This window comes from Pseudonaja textilis, chromosome 8 (genome assembly GCF_049901715.1).
Source record: "Pseudonaja textilis isolate UNSWEBS1 chromosome 8, rPseTex1.2, whole genome shotgun sequence".
Classification (NCBI taxonomy): domain Eukaryota; kingdom Metazoa; phylum Chordata; class Lepidosauria; order Squamata; family Elapidae; genus Pseudonaja; species Pseudonaja textilis.
Genome location: NC_141997.1, coordinates 12,611,483 through 12,638,685, shown reverse-complemented (window position 1 = coordinate 12,638,685; position 27,203 = coordinate 12,611,483). Strand labels below are relative to the sequence as shown.

At 39.9% G+C, this 27,203-nt stretch overlaps 1 protein-coding gene across 2 annotated transcripts in view; it reads left to right on the top strand.

Moving 5' to 3' along the window:
• The first annotated feature begins 8,422 nt into the window (after positions 1 to 8,422).
• The window catches only part of TBL1X (transducin beta like 1 X-linked), a 139,769-nt gene continuing 120,988 nt past the window's right edge, over positions 8,423 to 27,203 (top strand). The window contains exon 1 of one of the 2 annotated variants that reach the window (XM_026707582.2): positions 8,423 to 8,636. The gene's annotated coding sequence lies outside the window, so the exon portion shown is untranslated. Of the gene's footprint in view, positions 8,637 to 9,397; positions 9,930 to 27,203 lie in introns of those variants that run through there. The other variant, XM_026707581.2, reaches the window with a different exon arrangement.

Here is a 27,203-nt window from a genome sequence, read left to right as displayed (position 1 = left end):
TCATGACTACTGCAATAGCTATTGACACAGATTAAATCAAGAACACTTGGTTTTTACTGGGATAGAACTAATATTACCGAGAAGCAGTACTCTTGTTCATTTTATCTTCTGAATTCAGAAGCAATGGAATATTACCATACTTTCAATTCCTATCACACATAGTCTCATATAAGCACTGTTTAAATAAGTACATTTCCTCTCAGAATATCAATCCACTCCATAAATCAGGTTTGTCTCAGTAAGTCCTTTGATGTTCTATAGATTACTTTCTATATAGCAAAACAACCTTAGGAACTCTACTTGAATAGTTTGTAGCAATTTTATAGTTTGTAGAATTTGTAGGAATTTTAGATTTCTCTAAAGTTTCTCTTTTGTCACAGACATCCATTTTCCATAGTGGCCTTGTATTGTATTTTAAGCAAGGGGAAGAGAAAGATAGAAAGATCAGAAATAATTCCTGATTCCTAATTATCAAATAATACATACTAAAAATCTTTTCCTCCCTAAATTAGGGTGCTGAAAAAAAAATAGAGTTTTTTTAATCAGAAAGTCTGGCTCTCAATTATATCCTATTCCTTAATTCTTGCTAGTTAACTTGCCTTTCTTACTATTTCTATTTGCATATATTAGGCTAAACAGTGTAGTCGGCTAGTATGTAGCTCAAAGTATTGCATGGACCCAGCCAATAAAGTGAATTCATTAAGTCATGGTTAATTAAAACATGGGGTATGATACTTTGAATCAACCTTCTTTTGGCATCATCTATATTTATCAGTGATGACAGTTATGAAACTTGGAAGTTACACTTCTAATGAAACCAAAGAACACAGGATGGAGAAGTCTGCGTCATAACATACTTTGTAGCTGAGTCAATACATAATACTATAATGTAGGCTCAGTGTTTTTCTTTATTTACTGAATTGTACAACAATTCAATCTATAGTTACTGGATAAGAACATAAATCAGCCAGTTGTGATTTATTCATTAAACCACAGTTAAGCTAACCAGACCTTACTGAAATATAAACATAAACATAGTCACCTCTTGTGAATACAGGTAGTCCTTGACTTACAACCACAATTGAGCCCAAAAGTCACTTTTCCCACTGTAATTTTGAATGGTCATGAATGGTCATGTACTACTTTTTATGGCAATCAGTGGTATATGGCAATCATCAGGGCCATGTTCAATACCTGACAAAAGTGTTCAGATTTGTTCCCAGTTAGACCCCGTATGTGGTACAAGTCCATGTGAGACGCCTGGGGAAAGGTTTTGCGCAGTGATCTGGGAATGGTTTGACCTTATTGGACCTAGGAGGTATCCAAGGTTCTCAATGCTGTCAGTGCTGTCACCTGTCAGTTATATCCTTGTCCCTCCTGGATGCTAAAAGTCTTCAAGACAGTTCAGCCAGTGATTAATTCGTCATTGCAGGTGGGCTTTTAACATTTCCAGGGCTTTTAAGGAGACCGTGGTTTGCCCTCTCTTAAAAAAAAAAAAAACTTCTCTCAGCTGCCTGGACAATTTTTGTCCAGTTTCCCAGCTTCCCTTTTTAGGAAAAGTGGTTGCTTCAGAGGGTCCTGGATAAAACAGATTGTCTGGACCCTTTCATTCAGAATTCAGGTCTGATTGTAGGACAGAAACAGCATTGGTCACAATTAATGATCTCTAGTGAGAACAGGATGGAAATAGTGCAATCATCCTCACTCTCTTGACCTTTCAGTGGCCTTCAGTACCATCAAGTGGCCTTCAGTACCAGTACCATCGTATCCTTTTGAGTAGCTATGGGGGTTGAGGCTACGTGACAGAGTCTTGCACTGGTTTGCTCCTTTTGCCAAGGCTGGTCCCAATCAGTGTTAATAGGGAATGAGAGATCCAGCCCACAGCTGCTCTCTTGTGGCATGCATGCTGCAGGGCTCGGAACTCTCTCCACTCCTTTTTTTTACATGTACATGAAATCGCTGGGTGATATCATCTGTCCCCAATGAGCTGAGGTATCATAGAGTTGAGTAACATCAGTTTACTGATATCTCCACTCCTAGTGAATAAGTGATGCTGTTGCTGCCCTCTTGTGGAGAAAACCTAGAGAATTGGCTAAACCCTGGCAAGACTGAATGGCTTTGGGTGCATGGAATCTCAAGATCTGGGATTTTGACATCTTTAGGACTGGATTGGGTGGCACTACCTGACAGATCCAGTTCACAACTTGGGGGATCTCCTGGACTTGCAACTCTTGCTTGAAGAGCCTTTGTGAAATTTTAGATTGTGCACCAATTGTGGCCTTTCCTGGATCAGGTGTCCCTGCACTTAGTCATTCAAGCCCTAGTCCTCTCAAGTTTGGACTATAGCAATGCACTCTACAGGAGGCTAACTTGAAGAGCATTTGGAAGTTACAGCTGGTGCAGAATGCAGTGGCATGGGTAGCTTTTGGGTCCTCAGACTGGCCCATATTACATCTCCATTCCATGAACTGCACTGGCTGCTCGTTTGCTTCTGGGTAGAATTCAAGGAGTTGGTTATCACTTTTAAAGCACTTCATATCATGGATCCAGGTTCTTTGGGGAACCATCTCATCCCAATGAGATTGGCCACACTTGTGCTGGTGGATCAGCCAGGGAATTTGGGCTAGTGGGGCCTTCTTTGTTGTCACTCTTGTCCTTTGGAACATCTTACACACACATTCCCAGAGAGAGGTTGCTCCCACCTTCCTAACCTTCCATGGGAGCTTGAAGACCTGGCTCTGCCAGTTGGCCTGAGGCTCCAATGGGGAACCATCACGCTGGAGGTGATTGATAGATTAACAACAGATCCATTCTCTGAATAAATCCTCCAGCCTACTCCCTCTCTACTCATCTTTCAGTTTTAGCTCATAATTTAAATTTTTGTAGTATTTTATTCTTATAGTAAACATGTTTTGTATAGTTTTATTCTTTTTAACATTGTAAGCTATCCAGAATCACCTAGTTGTGAAGCAGCAAGCAAATTTAATAACTAACTAAATAAATCTTTTTTTTTAATTATTTGAGCTATATTGTATCCTCTTTATGACTACCCCATTTCCCAAAGAATGATAAAGAAGAGGTAGTAGGGTACTGATGAATGGATAGATTACAGTTCAAAGATAAGGGGATTCCCCAAGATGGATACTGTGGGTGAGTGGAAAGGTCAGAGAATCAGACTTCTGCCAGTCCATTTACATATATCTAAACGGAACTTTCTATATTTGGTTCCTTTGGCAGAGGCTCAAATTTGTTTGGTTTCTGATTCTTACTCTGTATTTTAAAAGAGAAACAGTGTATGTATTTTATATATGTGTGTATGTGTGTGTTTTAAACTTAGTTTAATTTTCATTGAGAATACCCAGGCTATGTGGTAACAAATAAGTAGTTATTGCTATGCATAGACAGCAGGAAAGTTGACTGCATTTTCCTGTTTTGAGTCTATTGAACAAGATATAATTTTTACATATAAAGATAATGAAATTGTGAGTTCTATTTAATATATCACAACAAAAATTACCATGACTCTGTAATTCTCAGCTATTTAAAGCAAGGGTTTCCTGGATCTTAATCAGTTACTGACATTTAATATAGAAGAAACATTAAAAAGGAAGTATTTATATGCAGCATGGTTCATTTTTTTGTTTCTATAAATATTTGTATAGAAATGTGTACACGGAAGGGTTTTTTTTTAATCACCAATGGTAGGTCAGTCTGGTAAAAGAGTATAGGTGTATGTTTACTTCATATATATATTAGAAACATATGCTTAGGCATAATAAGTTATTAAGTTATTCCCACAAGTGTCCTTGTCAGGCCTCTTGGTAAAAGACTTTTTATTATGCTTATTCATTTCACTATTCAGATAGTGATTTTTTCAAATAAGTCCTGACAAGTTTGGCTTCAGAGCTAAAGGCTGCTTCTGTGTTATGTCATTAGAATTTTTTACTAGGATATGTTCACATGCTGCCATTTCTTCATGTTCTCTGATGTTCTTTTGTGACTCTTGATGAATGTATCTTTTCTTTTATGTATACTGAGAGTATTTGCATCAAGACAAATTTCTTGTGTATCCAATCACACTTGGCCAATAAAGAATTGAATTCTATTCTATTCTATTCTATTCTATTCTATTCTATTCTATTCTATTCTATTCTATTCTATTCTATTCGAAATGCAGTCTGCAATGCTGTGATATCCCTTTTTTCTGCTTATGATTTCCTATAAACCACAAAGCATATTTTCAGTGATAAATTAATTCACTTTTAAAAAGCATGTGTGGACATCATGTACACATAGCTAATATCAAATTTCTAGTTAAACATAAAAAGAACCACTTTTAAGGCTTGAAGGATCTAATTTTAAATAATGAGGGCGTCACAAATTCCACTGTTCATAACATATGTTATAACTCATACTGCTGTCAACCATATGTCAAAAACAATCACAGGTTTTTGCCCTGGAGATTCTGATTAGGGTTAATCATTCTAGATGCCTAGACCAACTTTGGGTTGGTTTACACACTAAAAGTGCATCATGGAATCAACCTTACTATAGCTCAATTTCACAAAGCTCCAAATAATATGAGTATATAAATCATATGAGGCAGGAGAATCCCATGAGAATGATCAATTCTATATCTTTCTGGAATTTTTTCTCATTGTTGTCATTTCAGTAATAGTAGGTTTCTTAATGCATATAATTATTAAATTAAAGTCTCCTCAACCGTGTAAGTAGCCAATGTGTTTGATGACGATGCATCAAACATAGGCAAAGGATAGCCTATGTAAAAACTTCACTTATATTCAGGAACTCTACACCACGTAGATTCCAAACATAATCCAATGAGTATGGTTTATTGTTAAATAAATCCAACTCTAATTTTTACCTTTAATGTAGGTTTCACTGCAATTTTACTTATTATACAAACAAATGGAGCTGTAACAAACATGAAAAAGATAGAAAATGTGAGAAGGTCCCAAACTGGTATGGTTCTCTAGAGTGAGGTGTTACTAAAACGTAAGATCAAAACATAAGAGCGTTTGCTCAGTGCTGGAAATTACCTTTTACATCCACAGAACAGATGATTTTCTAGAAAATATTAGAGTGCGCAGAAATGGACAAATTAACTCTAGCCTTAAAAAACAAAGAGTCCTCAATATCTTATAATAACTGGAATCCCTGGTATAATTGGTTAAATCAAAGATAGACCGTTTATAAGAGAAACTTTGTGGAGGGTAACTTAAGTATAGGTACCGATAAGATGTGTGTATACGATACAATTTAAGAAGAATAGATCTTACAGACTGTCAAAAAGGATATTGTTTTTTAAAATGTTTCTTTTTCATTTCCTTCTCTTTTTTCTTCCCTTTTTCTTCCTTTTTACATCTCTCTCTTTCTCTCTTTCTTCCTTTTTTTGGCCTCCGCCAAGGCCTTGTTTTTTGTGTATATATTGTAGATCTGTAAAATTAATAAAATTTATTTTTTAAAAAAAACATAAGATTTGTGGTGGGATAGACAAAAGGCCATTATAATCAACATTCCATCAGGATTATAAGGTATATGCTTTTGAGACATGAATGCTATATTCCACATTAACAACTATTGAGGGACATGTCTCAGAAATTGAAGGTTACACATAGGTATCTTGATAACTACTGACAACCTTATACTGTCTAATCCTTTTCAAATTTGTCATCTTCAACAGCCTTTACTACTACTAATCTCTAATTCTATTGTTTAACTATGATCTGTGTAAAAAGCTATTTACTGAATATAGATTTGTGGAATGTTCCCAGATTCTAGTATTAGGAAACAAGAGTGGGGGGAGAATCCCTTTTCCTTATTCATATGCTTAATTTTATATGTCCCCGCATGTTCTTTTTAAAACATTTTGTTTTCTAAAAAAGAATGCTAAAAAGGCCCTAAATTGGCAACCTTTCCTAAGAGGGAAATTGTTACAGCCTCTTGATCAGATTGACTGTGCCATTATCAACCCTGCCATGTCCTTTTTGATATGGAAACTTGGTTATAGTTCATTCATTGCTGAAATAAACTCTAAACTAGGGACTTCCTCTTTCCACTTTTCTATCCTTTTTTTCTTCTAGAGAGCTCTGTGTCATTGTTTTAAAAGTTGGTTCTTATATCTGTTTACTGGTCAGCACTTGTGAAACATTTTAACTGCTGTAGGACTATCATCAAGAGTTCCTAAATTATTCTACATTAGTAAGGGAACTACTTTTGATTATACAAAATAAGATTTTTCCTGAAGATTGTATTGCCTTACTCCACCTATTATTCCAAATGGAGTAAGTTCCTTGCAGATGAGGTCTTTCTGAACTCTGTTGATGTCACCGGGGCTAAATGGTATTATTCCAGGGGTGTCAAACTCGCATCGTCACAGCGTCATCACATGATGTATTGGGATTTCCCCCCCTTTGCTAAGCCGGGTGGGGGAGTGACCAGCATGTAATGCATCTGGCCTGCAGGCCATGGATTTGACAGCCCTGGTCTATTCTACCACACTACTTTCTAGTGTACAGAATCTGTCTATAAATCAGAATAGTATATTGTATTATATCTATATTACAAGAGAGCCCAGATTCATTTCCTGCCACTTCAGAGCAGAGATGGACTCAGTACTTTCTGACGTCTGGAGAAATGTTGTCAATGCTTTATTTCACATATTATAAAACAATATATTTTGTTAAATCATGGTAAGCTGGTTTTGCATATAAAGCCAAACTAAAATTCAACCAACAAGAGTTAACAGTACTGAGATAAATGGACCAAATACTGTGACTCAGTACAAAGTCTGTGTGTTTCCAGTAACATGTGCAGAATGTTTAAAATGAAAAAGATACATAGATATATAGCAAGACAACTATATCATACAGTTGGTCTACCAAAGGTACCTAAGTTGCTTTGATTAATCTAATGCACAGGTATACATTTATTCTATAAGAGTTGCACACTATATTGGCATTATACAAAGAACACTTCAGTGCATTGATTGGTACTTCAGTGTCTTTATACTTCAGAACAGTACAGGTAGTTTTCCACTTGCAACCATTTATTTAGTGACCATTTGAAATTACAACAGCACTGAAAAAAGTGACTTACTATTGGTTTTCCCATTTATCAATACATGCCAAGTGCTTGAAATTTGATCACATGGGGATGCTGTAACACTTATCACTGTTGCAGCATCCCCATGTGATCAAATTTCAAGCCCTTGGCATGTATTTCAAACCTTTATTGTCAATGCACAACATGTGTACAATGACCATTTGCATTTTATGACTAGCTTCTGACAAGCAAAGTATTGTATTATATCTTCTAATGTCAAACTTTCTATGTTTTGAATTTTAATGCATATCTACCCAAGGCAGCATGACTAGTAACAACTGAATATAGGAGCTGTAATCCAAAACTTTGAGGGGACACAGTGGCTCAGTGGCTAAGACAATGAGCTTGTCAATCAGAAAGGCAGTTCAGCAGTTCGAACCCTTAGCGCGCATAACAGAGTGAGCTCCCGTTACTTGTCCAAGCTTCTGCCAACCTAATAGTTTGAAAGCATGTAAAAATGCAAGTAGAAAAATAGGGACAACTTTCGTGTGAAGATAACCGCATTCCGTGGACCTTCGGCATTTAGTCATGCTGGGCACATGACCACGGAGACCTCTTCGGACAGCTCTGGCTGTTCAGTTTTGTAACAAAGATGAGCACCGCCTCCTAGAATTGGAAACAATTTATAGGCACCAGGTTCCTTACCAATAAGAACAGTGCAACTGGGTGATCCTATTAACTAATATAGCTGCAATCAGGGATTGTTTCATATAAAAGGCTGTAGTATTAATTAATCAGGCCAAAGGGACATGTTAATATTGACATATTTTCCTAAGTTGTATGAAAATTAAGCTATAAGGTAATGTTTATTTATTTGGAAGCAAACTTTAATGTGTTCTATGAACTTCCAAGTAAACAAAGGTAGTGCTTGCTGAATAAAAATAATCACATTTATATATGATTGTACACATATATTTAAAATTTAGTGAAATTTCAGTGAAATTTGCTTCCAAGATTTTATATATATAACACATGCTTTTTAAATTTTTGAATCTAATATTCCATACATTTCTGTGGCTTTTCACCATACACATTTTATTCAAGCATAAATTGTATGCACAAACTGATCAAGCAACTCTTTTCTTTATGCGCAGCTAATAGAGTATGCTTGGTAGCACAGGAATGTGTCACAGTAATGCAGAGAGCTGTAATGATGTCAGCTTGTTATTTACTTTCCAAATCTGAATGACTGAGCAAGGCGAAAAGAGAACCAATCAGCCACAATGTGACCCTGCAGGCAGAAAAAACACAGCACTCTCACCAGTAAGAGGTTGGGGGATGGGAGGCACATGTAACCAGGGTAATGTTGCATCATGTATTTGCACTGCTTTTTGCACAGCTTCCTTTTTCTTTTTTTGTGTGAAATGACTGTTGTAATTCAGAAAGAAGCTCTGCCAGCCTAGAGAAAAATAAGAAAAGGAGGATTAATTCAAGACAAAGAACATTGAGATCTATGTCTAGGGCTATGTGGAATAATACCTATTCTACTGAATAAGAGTTATAGAGATAGTGTAAGTCTATATTTAAATACATTATAATTATATCATGGCAGCACTGGTTTTTATAAAGTATATAGGGTATATAAATATTATGGGTTGTTCACCCACTTTTAACTGAATTTCCAAATATAAAATACTGAATTTGCAAAAGCATTGTATTCTGATGTCCATTAGTAGTTTACATTTTACTTGACACAAAATTATTTGACTTGTAGAAACTGGATGTAAATAAAAGTATAAGATTCTTCATATAAATTTAGCTGCTTAAAAAGCAGACTTAATGTTATATCTACACACAAATACAGTCGAATAGTGTATTACATTATTCCTATTCATCTAAGAAAAATCTGGTAATATAAATCAATATTATGACTGTCTCCATCCTATGATACATCTTCTCTTATTAAAAGGAGAGTGAAAATAAGATTGATAAGTAACACTGGTTCATCTATTCTAGGAGATTGTGTAAACATAGATTTTACTACCCTTCCATCTATTTTTTTCTGACTCCACGGGATTAAGAATTCATTTGAACAGTAGAAGGCTGGTGGGGTGGGCAAGAATTCCTTTTTGGTGGAACGAAACATTTCAATTACCCTTAAAAGTGACTAAGGAGTTATTTCAGGACACTGCATTTGGAAGAGAAATTCATTTGATGGTCGGGGTAGGTGTTGATGTTTTTATTGGTTGCAAATCATAAAGGCAGAGCTGCTGATAAACCAACCTACCCCCTACCCCCCCCCTCTCTCTCCGGGTTTCTTCCTTGAAGATCAATATGCTGATTTCCACCAGCAGCCCCGGAGAGCACTTAGTCAGCCGGGTTCTGCCAGCCTCTGCCTGCTGCTTCATCTCTCGTAGAGAGTTGCAGCAGGGAGAGGCTGGCCCCGGACTTCCACATGCACTTCGCTCTCCGAGCACATTAACTGGCTCACGAAGTCATGAGCGTGAGCAGCAGCACCACCACCTGACCGCCATTCTGCACCCCGAAACTTTCCGTTTTCCTGCCCGCCGTTCTCTCGGACTTCCTTTTGATCCCCTCCGCCACCGGAGTGGATGTGGTGCTAGCGGTGGAGGTAGAGCAGGAGGAGGAAGGGCGGGAGTGGGGGTGGGGGAGAAGAGCTACGAGGGCTGCTTGAGATTTACAATCTGCCTTCACGATCTCGGGACCTCAGGGTTGGAAAGAAGAGTTCCACCATGGGCTGCAAGTGAAAGGAACTTGGGCTTACTCGGGGCTTTGGCAGAAGTTGAGACTTTCCTCGGGGGCTTCCTGGAGGGCGAGCCGGGCCTTTCTACACGCGGAGGGAGGTGAGTTTTTTTTTCCGGCCGGCCTTTTGGAGAGTCCCTAACAGAAATTGACAAACGCGGGTCGACAGCGCCGAGGACGCCTCGGGAGGGCCATGTTTTCCAGCACGATTTCAACTTCCCTCTGTTCCCCGGCCGTAATGGATGGGCGGCTGACTATTGTTTATATGGGTGGACGTTTGCGCCTCACGTTTCGGTGGCCATCTAGCTGGGTCGGCCCTCGGATTCCCCCGCTCCCCCTACTTTCCCAGAAGGATGGGCTGCGTTTCCCTATGTCAACCCCCCCCACACACACACACACACACTCCGGGCTTTAAAATGGGCCGGAACAACTCTTCGGGCCTTGCGTTGATTGAATGGAGACCCTTGGGGGGGAGGGGGGAGGTTGCTGATTGCCCTCCCGGCCCCATAATTCGACCGCAGGGACATCAGGTTGATATTTATTTCGTTTCGTCTGGTTTAAACAGTACCGCTGCAGAGTGGGGGAAGGGAGCCTCCGTGCTTTTTGGCCGTTTGCCTCGGCTAAAGCTGAGGGAGGGGAGCTACAGCCAAGGGGGCTGCTGAACTTGGACCCGAGGGGGGGAGGGGTGCCTTTTAAAGTGAAATAAGGGGTGGGGGAGGGGACATGAGCGCGGAAAATGGTGTCGCGGTTGTGTAACCCCAGCGTGGGGGAAGGGAGCCCCTGAATCAACCCTTGTCGCTGAGGCCGTTCCTGAAGTTTTCCCGCGGTGGCGTGGCCAATAAGCCCTCGGGGGCTTCCTAGCGAAAGAAAAGTGCTCGGCTGCGTTTCAGACTGCAGCCTTAAGACCTGTTGCGTGCTAAAAGTTCAGAAAGACGGAGAGCCCTCTTTATGACGACCTCATTGGTTCATTCCTGCAAATGACTTCCGCACGTTGGCTTTTGTCTTCTTTCTCTTCCGTTTCCCACTCCCATGTTTTGTTTTGTCCCAGTGTCATTGTAGTCAGCCTATTTTAATTTGGGTTGGGTAGGGGGGAGTACACGTTATTCTTGCCTCTATGAACTCTTGGCCTACTTATTGACATAGTGGGTGAGTCATAGAAACAAAAAAGAATCACCTATCCTCCACTTTCTGCCAAGCTTGAGCTTGGCTCTAAAGCTGCATCAGGTAGTCCTTAGTTTAACATGTGTGCACATGTGTGATCTAGAAACTGCATGTGTGGGATATATTGGCATAGACTTAATTGTACATAAGCTTTATAAAGAAGTGTTTTTGATTTCAGGTGGCTTATGAAATGAAATATCTGATGAGAAAGGTTCACTATGGAAGTTTTAGTTCAATACTTTTCATGATTGTTTTTCCTCAAAGAAATAATAGAAATAGCAGGTTGTCAGTATTATACTTTTTACTTTGATTACTTATTAGTTGATTTTAAACTAGACAATTTCACAGAGTAAAGTTAAAGTTAATGCAATAAACCTTTCTTGCTACATCCCAACTTTTTGTCAACCCACATGGTATGAGGTCTGATTCAGAAAGCTTGTTTATAAAGTCCAGGAATATAATTAGAGTTTGCTTATTTTGTTACTTTTTCCAAAACAGCAAGTCTATTTCAGGTTGTTTACATGTTTGGTGATTCCCAATTGCTTTCTAGGTTCAGATGCTTGCAGATTATTTTGGGTCACTGCTATTCCTTGATGTGGATGACTGATCAAACTTCATCTAGTCAAACTATCATCACACCGTTTACATAGGCTCATATCTTGAAGAAGCAATACTTTAATTCATTTTAACTTTGAAGTTGTATAAATAAGGAGCTGACATGTTGCTGCCAGCAGTTTAAACTGATAAAGAATTTCCAATCTTTTCAAAATACTACAGTGTTCAGTAAATACTTAAGCAACATAATTAAGATACTGTTTAATTTTGAGTTCCAACACAACTCTTATTCAGATAAATATATTCTTCTCTAAAGGATATAAATCACTTCCCACAGAATGTCCAAAGAAGTCCAAAGCAGTAGGAGTCTTCTAACAAAAACAGAGAATTTTTGTCCCCATTAAAAAGCAACTAAGTATATTATGGCTTAACGTTTTCAGAAATTTCTTCTGAGAAAATGGACGGTTGTCTGTGAAAAACTATGTATAATCTTGTAGTCTAAGTGACACAGATTATTATTAAACCAGTGAATAAGTTCCAGTCAATTTGTTTTCAAGTGAACATTTCAAGTGAGCATGTGAATTGGATGCATGATCTCAAGTTATACTGTGTGTTGGTTGTGTGATACTTTTTGCTGAGTGGTAATTCTGATAGGTTGCTGAGTGATTCTGTAAGAATGAAATAAGTCTTAATTGAATATTTACAGTGCTGAATCTTTTTGGCTAAGTACAGTATTGTGGTAATTTTATATAAAATAGTATTTATTTAAATAACTTAGAGAATGAACTTTACCATAACAATAGATTACTGTTTCATCTTCAAAACTACTTGTCTATTTTCAGAAAGTAACTGAATATACGTATATGCAATATTGTTCCAAAAAAATCTGAAATGCCTTTATCAATATGGAAAAAGACTCAAACGAGACAGTTAATCAGTCATTCTTTGTTGCATCTTTGTAGGGGAAGTGGTAGAACATAGTTGGCAGTTAGACTGCCACCTGTTCAATGTAACACTGATGTTAATAAATAATAGGCTATTTTTATAAAAGAAGTATGGATATCAGCACTTCATTTAGGATTTGGATCCATTTTTATTCATACGATTCTTGTATTCATTTAATATCAAATATGGTGATATACATGCAACAAATTGCCAACTGACTATGTAGCAAATTGCCAATTGAATATAGAATATTTAATAAAATGTATGGTTATATGGTTTCATTTTTGTGAACAGAACTGTGGGAGACTTCCAATCCAGCGTAGCTTTTCTAGTAGTGGAGCAGAGAAAAAGAGGTGATTGGTATTTTTACATCTAGTACTAATGTTAGCTTGGAGTCTTACTCTGTACTTGGATACCTTCATTATTCATCTTCCTTATATGATTAAATTTAATAATACATTATAGTTGAATAGTGGTAGTTGAGCAGTAATTAATCAATTTGACAATGATATCCTGATCTGAAAAAATATTATCAGTCTGCATAAAACAGCATTACCAGCCAACTTCTATTTTTAAAGCAAATTTGTGTGATTCATATTAGTCTTCTGAGTAAAAGTCGCAGGAGAAACTATGGTTAATTTTCATTGGCAGATCATCTGAAAAATAATTTTTCCCTACTTCCCAGGTTTTGGCTAATCTCTAGAGTAGAGGTGGACAATTATGGCCTTTTATGGCCTGTGGACTTCAACTCTTAGAATTCCTGAGCATGGCTTTCTCAGGAATTCTGGGAGTTGAAGTCCACAGGTTGTAAAGTGGCTCACTTCTGCTCTACAGAATATTCTTTAATAGGTATTTTTCTCCTTTGCTCTGTACATAGGAGTTATTTTTTTAATATGAAAGGGGGCAAAAACTGTCTTCCACGGCTATTGGAGCAAACCATCCTTGCTGTCTGTAAGACATTTTGTTGGACTAATCCATATTCCTGAAATTCTGTCATTTTTGTTTGCATTCTTAAAATATATTCTGAATTGGAATATGGTAACAGGTCAGCCAATGGGAACTGTTTGGTGACTAAGAAACGGCACCTGTTGTGAGCCATGGGAGACAGCTCAGAGCCTGGCTTAGTTTACTGGTCTGTATATAAGAGTTAGTTTGTCCTTAGATCTTTGCTTCTGTGATTATGACTCTGTGTGTGTGTGTGTGTGTGTGTGTGTGTGTGTGTGTGTGTATGTATACGGTGTTCACATGTTTCGCCTCTCCTGCAGGAGCTGCATTGGTTGCCAGTTTGCTTCTGGGTACAATTAAAGATGCTGGTTGTCACCTTTAAAGTCCTTCATGGCTTGGGACCGGGTTATCTGAGGGAATGTCTCTTGCCAGTCACAGCTACCTGACCCATTAGAGCGGGGAGGCAGGGAATGTTGTGGGTCCCGTCCCTGAGGGAGATACACCTGGTGGGATCCAGAAGAAGGGCCTTCTCCATGGTGGCTCCCTCTCTGGAATATCATTCCCCCAGAGATTAGAATGGCCCCCAATCTAGCACTCTTTTGGAAGGCACTGAAGGCCTGGTTTTGCCAGTGGGCCTGGGGAACCCAGAGTGGGATGGAGCCCATCAAATAGCTAGTGTGTTCTGCTGTCATTGGGGCAGTGGGGGTGAGTGTTGGGGGTGATTTTTTATTTATTTTTATTTTTCCAGATTTTGTTCTTTTGTACTTTATTAATTTATTAGATTTTTTTGTTAATTTTTATTTTTATTTTTTGTTTTAAATATGGTTTTACATTGCATAAGCTGCCTTGAGTCACCATGGGCAAATAGGTGGCAATATAATACACACACACACGTGTGTGTATGTATGTACACACATATACATACACGCACACACACACACACACACACACACACACATTGCTATATCAGTCCCTCTCAGGCCAACTTACCTCATAGGATTGTTGTGAGTAAAATAGGAGGAGGAAGATATGTTGGATATGTTCACCATTTTTAGTTATTATTATAGTAAATATGGTAAATATAATAAAATAAAAATAAAAATAATAAAAACAGGATATAAATGTTAATGTATAAAAGGAACCGCAGTATGGGATATGTTACCCTTTTAGTCTAGCATGGCAAATGCTATCTAATAAATTGTAACTTAAAGTAAAACACATGCGTAGTCCCCTAATTCATTTATTAGATTTATATCCTGGATTTAATTTAAGAGTTTAAGAGCTTAAGTCATATATAGCTTACCTTCCTCTATTTTCTCCAATAGCTCTGTAAAATAGATTGAGGGAGAGACAGGGTTTTGCCCAGAGTCCATCTAGTGAGCTTCTATCTTTGCAGCTCTACTGTACTTAAACCAGTATACTGGCTCTCAAGTCTTCAGCAACCAGTATTTCCAGGCAAATCTCCTATTCAAAAACTAACCAAATATGATTCTACTTAACATCTGAGATTCAGCATTTTCAGAGTAGTATTCTGTTACCTTCACATTGCCTGGCTTTATTCCACAGAATCATAATTTTGGAAGATTCCTTGGAGATCTTCAACCCCTTGCTTAGTGTTGGAATCTCCTATCATCTCAGGCAAATGGTATGATCTTTGATTGAAAGTTTCCAGTGACAGAGTACCCACAACTCTAGACTTGGCTTGTTTCACTGCTTAACAACTCTCACAATAAGAAGACATTTTTCCGTTATTTCAAGTGTGGATTTTTCTTTGGCTCTTGTCCTACTTTTTGCAGCTGTGGAATATACACCTAGCCATATGACATCTCAGTTTACATGAAACATACCCATTTTTAAAAATTATTTCTTAATAGGATTTAGCCACTCTTGAGTCACTCACCATTCTCCTCCATGCTGCATTGAGAGCCCAGGATGGGTTGACTCCTTCCTATGATGTCATAGCTGAGTCTGTACTAAGATATAAAAGCCAGCCCCTGGGAGAGACCCCAGCTTTTGACTCCGCTCCTTTCAGTCAGTAGCTGTGTCTCTGAAAGTGTTCTGTTAGATAGCAATCACCAGCGATCTTCAGTACCTTCTTTTCTTTGCTTCAAGCAGCTCCCAGGGATCTGGGCAGCTGCTCTTTCGGGAGAGCCCTGCAACATTGGGAGCAGCATCACAGAGCTCTGTGCAGGCAAGCTGGGCAGTGTCTGCAGACCTCCCCCACTCCTGCAGCTTGGAGCGATCGTAAAAACGATCGGCAAACTTATAAGAGCACAAGCCAGCTGATCGTGTGGCTAGTTGCTGCGTTTTTCCCTTGCTGACTTCGCTCGGGGCCCTGTATAGCCTAAGGAGTGATTCTTCGATCTTGGAGCCTGTTTCCTGTAGTCAGCGGCCATCTTGGATTCAAGCCTTCCACCACAAGGTGAGTGGCCATTTTGTAAGCCCGGGGGCCATTTATACCCTAAGGGGCTTAATAGAAAAATTTCTAAACAGCTTCTTTCCAATGCAAGAACCTTTAATTTACAAATGGAGCATGATAAGGCTCTGGCTTTCCCCCCCAGTGGAACAATCTCTTAAGCCCAATAGGAGAAAAAGATGTAGGCAGCGCACCCAATCAGTCCAGAGGGAGGTGGCTGCTAAAATCAAAGCTAAGGCTCTAGCCCCTAAGAAGGCAACTCAGGCTGAATTGAGGGCAGAGAAGCTCAGACATGCAGCTCTAGAGAGGCAGTTCAACAGAACTATTCAACAGAAGGAGTGCAACTATAGCATGTTTCAGGTGATACTCGTGGGCCCCAACCAAGCCCTCCCAGGGGAGGAGAAGTTATCTATGAGCCTTTCCATCCTCCATCCTGGTCTCCTGAGGCTCTTGCTGTACAGCCAGATCCTCAGGATTTAAGCAGATCTGGGCTTTATTTCCAACAGGCTTCTGTGCCCTATGCTCCTCCCCGTCCCTCCAGGCCTTGAACCTCTTCTCAATCTAGACCTGAAGCCACCTTCAGTCCTACAGCAGCAGGCCTTTGGCCTTCGGCCTTCTGCCTCTACCTTTGAGCATAGACCAAGGGATATCCAAGATGTAGTCTCATCAGCCATTAGGCAGGGATTGGCTGAAGGCTTCAAGCAAATTCTTCAACCTCTGGAAAGGGTTCAGGCCCTTCTCCCTTCTCAATCTATAAGTTCCTTGCCTCATCATCCTGATTTACACAGGCCTTAGGACCTCAGGGTCCATTCTTCTCAACCAGAATGGGAGGAGGTTGATGAGGAAGGAAGGCCTTCACCATCTGAACACAGTTACTCCTCTCATTCAGAGTGTGAAGAGGGTGAGATTTTTGACCAAAATCTTTCAGAGGAAGAGGATTCTCGCCCAGAGCAGACATCCTCTGCATTGGTCTTCAAACCTACTCTCTTCAGACCATTACTCAGCAAGGCCTTGGTCACTGCCAAGCTATCGCCGGAGGAAGTGACTCCCGAGCCACAAGGAAATCCCTCTAGCCAAGGGGATTCGCTCTTCTCCAAGCCTGTAGTCCATGCAGAGGTTTTGCCTTCTTCCATTTTGTTCTTGGACATGGTCAAGGAACAGTGCGCTTCTCCTTCGGCAGGTCCTCGCCCATCTTCTCTAGATAAGCATTTCTACAATGCCATTGCAGCTCTAGACAATGCCCTGGCAGTGCCTTCTGTTGACATTCCGGTTCTGGCCTCATTCACATCTTCGGGCACTCCCACGGAGCCAGAAGATATCCTGAAACCGGATGATAAACGTTCCAAACAGACCCTCAAGCGCAATCACCAGGCTGCTGCTTGGGCTGTTTGGTCTTCAACAGCAGCATGCTTCTTCACCAGGGCATCCATACGGTGACTGCGCCAACTCCAGAATAGATTGCCTGCTTCTGACCTTCGGTCTCACCAAGACCTTAATAAGATTATCGCAGCAGTGGAATTCACTGCAGATGCTACTCTCAATTCTGCCAAATTTACATCTAGGGCCATGGAATCTTCAGTAGCGGTAAGAAGACTTTTATGGCTCTGAAATTGGCAGGCGTAGTCACGCCAAAAATGGAAGCTGGCTTCAGTTCCTTTCGCAGGCGATAAGCTTTTTGGCGATGCTCTGGAACCTTATCTCATCGAAACCAGAGATAAATGTAAAATTCTCTCTTCCTCTCAGAAGAAAGCTATTACCCTGCTCCTTATCGCCCTCCTGCCTTCCGAGTGGAGACCTCATCTCGGTTCCCCCGCTCTCACAGGCCATACTCCCAACGCTAAGACCAATGGGCAGAAACATCTGGCAGGCAACAACCTGCTGGTAAACGGCCCTTTCAGGGGGAGGGGGTTGTTCCTTCCGTCGCTCTAAGTAATTCCTCGTTCTCCCCACCCATCAGAGGTCGACTAGCCTTCTTTGCCTCCAAATGGGAGATGTCATCGACGGATGCCTGGGTGCTCAGCACTATTAGGTCAGGGTTACAATTGGACTTCCTAACCCCACCCCCACCCCAAAATTTTGATCTGTCCTGTGTCTCAGGACATTTCCAGGCAAGCCCTCATGAATCAGGCCATTCATCACCACCTTGAAATCAGGGCTATTCAACCTGTTCCCCTGTCTCAACGGGGACATGGACTTTACTCTCGTCTTTTCATTGATCCCAAAGCCTCATGGGGATGGCGAGCCATCCTTGATCTAAAATTTCTCAACCAGTTTCTAAAATACAGGCGATTTAAAATGCAGACTCTGCATTCTATTTTAGAGAGCGTTCGGGAGGGCGACCTCCTCTCTTCCATTGATCTCACTGAGGCTTACCTCCACATCCCAATTTGACCTCATCATCGCCAGTTTCTCCGTTTCTGTTATCAGAATACCCATTACCAGTATCAAGCACTTCCCTTCGGCCTCTCATCAGCTCCAAGGGTCTTCACAAAGGTTCTGGCAACATTGGTGGCATCTCTGTGTTCTATTCCATTGAAGATCCAATGCTACTTGGATGACATTTTGATTCTTTCCTCCATTCTTGCGGCCCATCAGGATCTGCAAATTACCCTGTCATGTCTCCAGATCCACGGATTTTCCATCAACACCAAAAAGAGCCAGCTCTCTCCCACAACTAAATTGCAACACACGGGAGCAGTCATCGATACCATGTTGTGCCAGATTTTCCTGTCCCCATCTCGTAGAAAGAGCCTTGCAGAGATCATAAGCCAGATCCAGCAACATCAAATTGTCCCCCTGTCGCTGCTGTCCAAACTTCTGGGGAAGATAGTTTCCTGTATTGGCATCGTCCTGTGGGCTTGGCTCCACTCCCGAGCCCTCCAATGGTTCCTGCTTCCCTACCAACGAGCAGGAACCAGTCACTCATCCATCAAGATCCCACTCCCGTCACAAATCCGGAGATCTCTCAATTGGTGGCATTCCCCATCTATCTGGAGGGGACTCCTGTTCAGGGACCCAGACAGGCTAGTGATAACCACCAATGCCAGCCTCCTGGGTTGGGGTTCCCATATGCAGGGCCAGATAGCTCAGGGCGTTTGGTCCAGATCGGAACAGACCCTTCCCATAAATTGGCTAGAGCTCAGAGCTATTTTTCTGGTTCTCAAGCATTTCAGGCAATCAGTGACCAGCTCTCATATTCTAGTCCTTACGGACAACATGGCCATAAAGGGTCATGTCAACCGGCAAAGGGGGACAAGGTCCAAGGCCCTCATGAGAGAGGCTCTACAGCTGGGTTTATGGGCAGAGAAACACCTGTTATCGATCTCAGCGGACCATATCTCCAAGATCGACAACTCCCAGGCCGACTGGCTCAGCAGGAGCCTAGTCGACCAGGCGAAATGGTCCATTCCTCCGTCTCTATTCAGCGATCTTTCCCTCAGATTTGGAACACCGGAGATGGATCTTTTCTCCACTCCTCAAAACGCCCAAGTCACCAGATTCTTCACCAGGTTTCCTTGCCAGGGAGCAGAGGTGGCCCAAGGGTCTCCTCTACACCTCTCCCCCGCTTCCCATCATTCTGGCAGTAATTCGGAAGATGTTGGAGGAACGTGCGGAGCTCCTCCTCCTGGCACCCTATTGGCCAAGGAGGCCCTGGTTTGCGGACCTGGTCAACCTATCGGTGGCTTCTCCTTGGAGGATCCCTGCCCATCTAATCTCCCTTCACCAGGGGGCCCTGCTCCACCCAGAGCCCCAGTGGTTCAAGCTGACCGTGTGGCACTTGAGCGGCAGCAGCTAGAGGAGGCTGATCTTCCAGAAGGGGTCATCCTCACTATCCTGGCTTCTCACAAACTTTCTACAAGGCGCATCTATGATGCCACCTGAAAGGCTTTTTCCCGATAGTGCCTCAGGGAGGGTCTTTCTCCTGCTTCGGCCCAGTTGGCAGAAGTTCTTAGCTTCCTTCAGCATGGGCTGGAGAAAGGTTTGGCCCCCAACACCTTACGCAGGCAGGTTGCGGCCCTCTCCTCAGTCCTTTCATGGGGTTCGTTTCCTTCCGTATTCCATCACCCTTCAGTCAGGAGGTTTTTGAAAGAGGCTTCCAACCTGCACCCTCCGGTGGTTCACAGGTATCCTTCCTGGGACCTTCATATGGTCCTTAATGCCCTTACAAAGCCCCCCTTTGAACCCCTTAGAACAGTGTCTCTCCGTTTCCTGACTCTGAAGGTAGTGTTTCTTGTTGCCATCACTTCTGCTAGGAGGGTTTCCGAGCTTGCTGCTCTTTCCATCAGACAGGACTTTTGTTCCTTTCACGATGATAGGGTTGTTCTTAGTCTGGACCCTTCATTTATTCCGAAGGTTAACACCTGGTTTCACAGGTCCCAGGACATTGTTTTGCCTGACTTCTGTCCTCTCCCGCACCGTGACTTAGAGCAGCAGTGGCACACGCTAGACGTAAGAAGGGCTCTTAGAATATACTTTAAGCGCACTTCCTCCTTCAGGAAGTCGGAAGCCATGCTTGTTTCCTTTTTCCCTTCTCACTTGGGGCACAAGGCCTCTTCTACTATTAGCAGGTGGGTCAGGTTTTTCATTGAGCAGGCCTACAAAGCTGCGGCCCTTCCAGTTCCCCGAGGTCTGACGGCGCACTCTACCAGAAGCATGGCCACTTCTGCTGCCTGAGCGACCCAAGCATCTTTGGAGGAGATTTGTCGTACGGCCACGTGGACATCCCCATCTCCTTTCATCAGACCCTACCGTCTGGATGCTTTTGCCTCGGCGACTGCAGCCTTCGGCAGACAGGTGCTTCAACGAGTGGTTCCACAGTCGGTGTGATGAGGACCCGCCCATGGACATGCAAGCTTTGGTATGTCCCATCCTGGGTTCTCGATGCAGCATGGAGGAGAATGGGCATTGGTAGAAGTTACCATGAACGCCCTTTCTATCTATGCTGCGAGAGAGCCCAGCCCCTCCCTTGATTCATCCGGAGAGGGTAAGACATATTTCTGTATTTATTTTGGGCTTTCAGAGACACCTTTCAGCCTGTCAAGTATCTTCACCAAAGCTGGGGTCTCTCCCGGGAGCTGGCTTTTATATCTTAGTACAGACTCAGCTATGACGTCATAGGAAGGAGTCAACCCATCCTGGGCTCTCTTGCAGCATTCACAGTAACTTCTACCAACGCCCATTTTTTTGTAAGTTTTCTCTGCACTATTTCCAGTTTTTCAGTGTCCTTGTACTAGGTCAACCAGAACTGGACATAGCATTCTAGGTGCAGTCTGGCCAGTACAGTATAGAATAGAAATATAATTTCCATGACCTTTTCACTATAACTCTTTAGATGCAGCGCAGGATTGCCCTAGGTCTTTTGACAGCTGTAGCACAGTGCTTAATATTTGATCTGTTAGGATGCCTATATTTTTCTTACAAGTATTACTGCCGAGCGAGATACAATCTATTTTATTATTGTGTGTAATTTCCTAGGACCAGAAACCCACATTAGATAATTGTATTTTGTGATATAAGTCCTAATGTTCAAGTCTACCAAGATTCTTTTAAACTTGTGGGACTGTTTTTGAAAATATTCCTTAATCAGTTATTGCCAATATTGTTTTTCCACAAAATGGATAGGGTTTTTTGGTTGCTTGAACCCATTTCATATTGGTTACTTTGAATTTGTATTACTATTTTGATATAAGCTCTAGTTACGTTCATCTGTTATTTGAGATATGGGAGAGTGGAAATCTCCCTCAAATTATTTTGAGACGCTTACTCCCCCCCAATGTTTTATCATTAGGCAAGATTGAAGTTTGTAAAAACTATTTTTGAACTGCTAAATTAAGCAACTCCCCCTCACTATTTTTAGTCTAAAGGAAATACTGGCCTCTTTGCTATAAGAACTCAGTTCCCATGGGTGTAATTTATAGGTCTCTAACAAATGGCCTATTTGGACAACTTGATTGAACTAGGACTAAAACAGCAATAGAACAAGCAGTGTCTTAGGATAATAGTAGTCTAGTTCACAAATTCAAGATATGCTACCATATCTTAATTTCTTGATTGCCAACCAGAATATAGACTCACTGAATACTGATGTGTTAAAAACGCCCTTGTTCTGTTTTATAGAATTGAGTCATATATATGTTGAGAACCTAATTGATATAATAATTAATGCATCAGATAATAAACCGAGAGAATGTGAATTCTAGTCATGCCTTAAGCTGGGTGACCTTGGCCCAAACATCTTTTTTCAACCCTACAAAGGAGGCAGTGGTAAACCACTTCAGAAAAACTTTGGGAAGAAAAGTGAAGGGACCTGTCAGGCAATCTCCAAGAATCCCAGAATGGTTTAATGAAAGAAAGTGTTACAAGTACAATATCATTAGCATTTTCCTCTAGCCTCTCCACAGTTGTTTGTAAATTTTGTAAATATATCTTGTTTGTAGGTATAGGAAATTTTCAGAAATAAAATTTCATAACACGTCCTCTTCCCCATAAATGCATTACTACTCAAAGCCTTTCTTCCAGTTAGGAAGAGGAGAATGAAGAAGATAAGGGTTCTGGGGCAGAGTGTTTGGAATCCTGTGGAAGTTGTTTATCCCCCATTTTTTTGTCGCTTTCACCATTATTCATTCCCTCTCCCCCCACCCCCACACTGCCAGAGAAAAAGAAAAGGTTGGAAACTTTTTGTTTGAACTTCTTTGCATTTACATATTTGGGAGGGGCATTCTGTGACAAGTTATATTTCATGTTTTTTTCATAAATTAAAATACAGGTATCATGATACGTTTCCAAACAGTACCTTAATTGTTACCCATATGGGACATTTTTTTTTACCTCTGCCGGAGTGTCAGCATTTCCATAAAATCAATTTAATGTTGCCAAAGAAACAAGCTTGTTGATTGATTAAAAAACAATAACTTGATCTTGATGAACAGATTATTGTATTTTGATTTTCCCATGTTGATTAGCATTAATTTTATTGGGAAAAACTAGTTATTTTAAGCCTGTTTTATATCCCAATCACACTAGCTGCATAAAACATGCATGGTTTGAGGGGCTGGAAGTTGTATAAACAGTTCTAAGCAGTTTTTTTGATTCGGAAGGAAACAAAGCAAATCACAACGTATTTTTATTACTGGTTTGTAGTCTAGTTTACAGTGTGGCCTTATCAGCAATTCATGAATCCTGCCCACAGAATTATTCTCTGCTCACAGTAGAGAGAACTGTAGTATAGTTCAACATTAAAAACCCAAACTTTTACAGATCAGTGTTTGGGAAATGAATAATTTATTTGTTTGATGGTACTGAGTAAAGGAAGCTATTGTTATACTTTTGTTAATCCATGTACAACTCTTATGTAAGATTCATGCTTGGAAAAAGTGCTGTGATAAATTCATGCTGATTTTCATATTCAAGTAGCCTACAGAACACAGATTCAAAAGTTCTGTCAAAACCAATAAGCTTCATAGAGTATGCTTAAATGCAAACTGGATTTTGTTTTTGAGCAACGAAGCCTTAATTGTTAATAGTAAATATGTACTAATTATATAAACAGGTTTTCAGCTGTTTTTTTCTTTATTTCAGAATGTCTTTTACTTGACTTTAAGGATGATTCTTAGTCATTCCTAGTGTGTAGTTCCTAGTGACTCCTAGCATGTGGTCTTAACTTGTCTACTACCAAGAGTTGAGATACAAACATCAGTATGCCAAGCCATGCCCAAAGTTTATCTAACCTAATTTCAGTGAACACATTCTTGGCAGAGTGTGCACAGTAGGTTGGAAAGAATAACACCACCCTGCATAGTATAAATTTGCCATGGGTCATATATACATATTCCACCAAATTAGTAGTGTAGATGATATTTATAAGGACCAAATTTTGAGTCACTGTTGTGAGTGATGGGTTTCTGCATAAAGGTGTACGAATTACTTATTGTGGTCAGACCAGTGGGGCATTTTTTCATTTATAAATTTGTAATGATCCTGAAAAGTAACACAAACTAATAAAAAGTAAATTCAAAAAAGAAAGGAAAAGAGTGCAGAAAGGAGGAATTAAAATATTTTGTTTCACTATATACAAAAAGTGTATAATGGGTTTCCAATCAACCATAAATATAGAAATTATTTTTTTCTCTAATCAGAGAAATTAATTTAGCCATCTGTGCAACTACCATCATTTTCACCAACCATTCTTCTAAATTGGATTATATTGATCCTCCGGTGAGCCAGTGAGGCAAATCCCAATAGACTGTCTTAACCTGGAAGACAAAAGACATGTAAATAATTTATTTTATATTTCACTTGACTTTTATGTTATGAGAATACCTGAGATTGGCTCTTAATCTTCCTTGGGGCTTCATCAAATACATTGTTACCCCTGGAACCTGGATCTTCATTTTGTGTGCGTTTTCTCAATGACTTTGTGGTGCTTGTTGACTAGAAATGATGGGAGTACAAGCAATAGCAGTACTGCTAATTTATTCATGGTAATATAATTTATGTGTAAATTAACACATTTTTGAATAGTAGATCTGGGTGTATTTTTGTATATTTGATTTGAGCAGGAGAATCTGTAGTCCTTCTCTTTTGCCTATACCCAGAATGTGTTCCATTACATTAAAGTAAATTTATTTTGACAATGGAAACAATTCAACTGTTCTGATCAATCCAGCCCTAAAGAATGGGAGGTGTATATAATAACAAGCCAGTGCGATTGAGACTTCATATTTGGATTTGATTGGGGTAAATTATAAGGGTGACACAGAAATATGATTTGCATTTTCTTTTACTTATATTTTTTATTCTACTTTCTAACTTGTGGTCTTAATACTGTTCTGTATTTTATATTTTATTTTCTGGTGTGACCTAATTGCTAATCAATAAAGTTATATCAAATAGCTAGCAAAACTGTCCAGTTGGCCTGGAAAATAGGAAATTTGATCCAAGGTTTTAAACAAATGTTGACTTGATATATACCTGAAAAAGCAGATAGTGAAAAAAAGAGAACCTATTAGATTATATTAGGTGCCGTTTCCCTTAATGATCACTTAATATTATAACAAGCCCACAGACAAAGGCAAAGATTTGATAGAGTGGGTGTGAGGATTGATTTTAACAAATCTGATTGGGCAACTAGTCAAGCAGTGCAGTTAAGGCAGCCTGGCTAATACATTTGCCTGGAATAAGGAAGGTAATGTGTATGGCTTTCTTATGTTTTTAAACTCAGATACTTATCCTGGTCAGCATAGCCAGTGGTATAATATTATTGCAGTTACAGTAAAATGTTTGTCACAATGTGTATAGCCAGGCATGTTTTTTAAAAAGGTAGATGGTATTACCACCCACCCATCTAGCCCATTGTTATGTTTTTTAAAAGATCATTGTTTATAATTGATTTTTTTTCTGACAAAATAAATGTACTTCTAACAAAAGAATTGGATTTGTGGAGAATTTTTTTAAAAAACTTAAAAACAAGGCAAGATAGCAAGCCTGAGATAGGCTTGCAAGTGCCTATGGATACATTGATCATTATCTGCAGTATATAATGCTTAAAATGAGTATATCAATTGACAGTTACTTTGACTGTAAACGATCACTTGGATTCTACTTTAAAAAGAAAGAAGTTCCAAGAATAACAAATAACAGATGCAAAAGCAAGACAACTTACCTTTAATGTTAATTAACAAATGATTTATACCTTAGAAAAGTGACCTATATATAAAGACTTTGACTTTATTATCACTCATTTCATTGGTTACATCCAGAGGATTGTTGAACTTGCAGTTAATAATATTTAAAACGTGCTGCTGCCTCATCTTGTTTACATAATCTTTAAAATATGATTATGAATAAGGATGGAGGTGTAAATGCTAATTTCTCCATAAAAAGTTATTTCTATGAAGGAAATATAATTTCCCTTTTCTTAGCTATCTTTTATATGGCAACATCAGAGGTTATAATTAGAATATTTGTATTTAAGATACATTTAAAATTCTGAATCTGAATATATTATATTCTTCATGAGGCAAAACTCACTTAATTGTCTAATTTAGCAACATAAATTTTGGGCTCAATTGTGGTCATAAGTCGAGAACTATCTATACATGATAGATTTATAATAGCTTAAAAAGTTCATTCACTTGGTGTTGCCATGGTTTAACCAAAGCCTGGCTTTCTCCATCCACATAGGAAAGAATCTTGATAGCATCACTTGGCATACAGTGAGATAGGATGGAGTTGAACAGTTAGATATCCTCTGACCTGTTCCAATAAAAGACTTTGCCCAATAAAAGACTTTGCCCAACTATTCAATTTAGATGGTTTAAAATGAGTCAAGAATCACTCTGTCTCAGATAGGCCCACACCTACCTGTTCCCCTTCTGGCCCATCATCAACTGGAAATGTCCTTAAAGAAAGATACTGTTACACCTCAAAACAGTCCAAAGGGATGCTATCTATTTCCATCCCGATCCTGCCACAGATCCACCTATTAGTGCAATCAATGCTATTTTAAGTAATTTCTTCAGTAATCAAGATTTATCTACTAGCGTGCTGAACTTTTATAAATGGCTGTCACCAAATGGCTATTCTATGTGTATGTTTGATCAGGAGTTCTAAAATATGTGGGGCTATAAAATAACATTTGCTTACAAAGTCCTATTCACAAAATATTTTATGAATAATTGTATTTATTTATCTCACATAATTGTTCTGATAGGATGGAACAAATTTGTCAATGTGATATAGAGAATTTATTTGAAGCTCATTTCAGATGGTGGAAATTGATGACAAATGTATCTCAAATATTCTCTAGTCCATTGTCTTGATAGAAAAAGTAGATTTAGTTTATTAATACTTACCTTCCACTTTATTCATTTAAACGATTTATATAACTGTTCAAGTTAAAACAGCAGTTAAAACCAAAAACAACAGAGATGTACAAAAATGAAAACACAACAGCAACAACAATTAACATATACCTGAGATCTAAAAATTTCTTGTGCTGGTTAATAACTGTAGTAAGTTAAGTTATCCCACTTAAGTTGTCCCAATAAAAGCTGGAATTAATTAGATCAACCAGAAAGCCAGTTTGGTCTAGTGGTTAAGACACAAGACTAGAAAGTGGGAGATCACTGCCCGTGAGCGCTCGCTCCTAATGGCCAATAGAAGTGGCCCAGTGGTGAGGCTGCCCATGGGGCACTCCTGATGGCTGATAGAAGTGGCCCACTGGCAAGGTGAGGCTGTACGTGGGGCAATCTAGTCAAGGCTGCACGCAGGGTGTTCCTAACAGCCGATAGAAGCGGCCTAGTGGCGAGGCATGGCTGTGTGTGGGATGAATTCAGCAAGTTTCCCCCCCTTC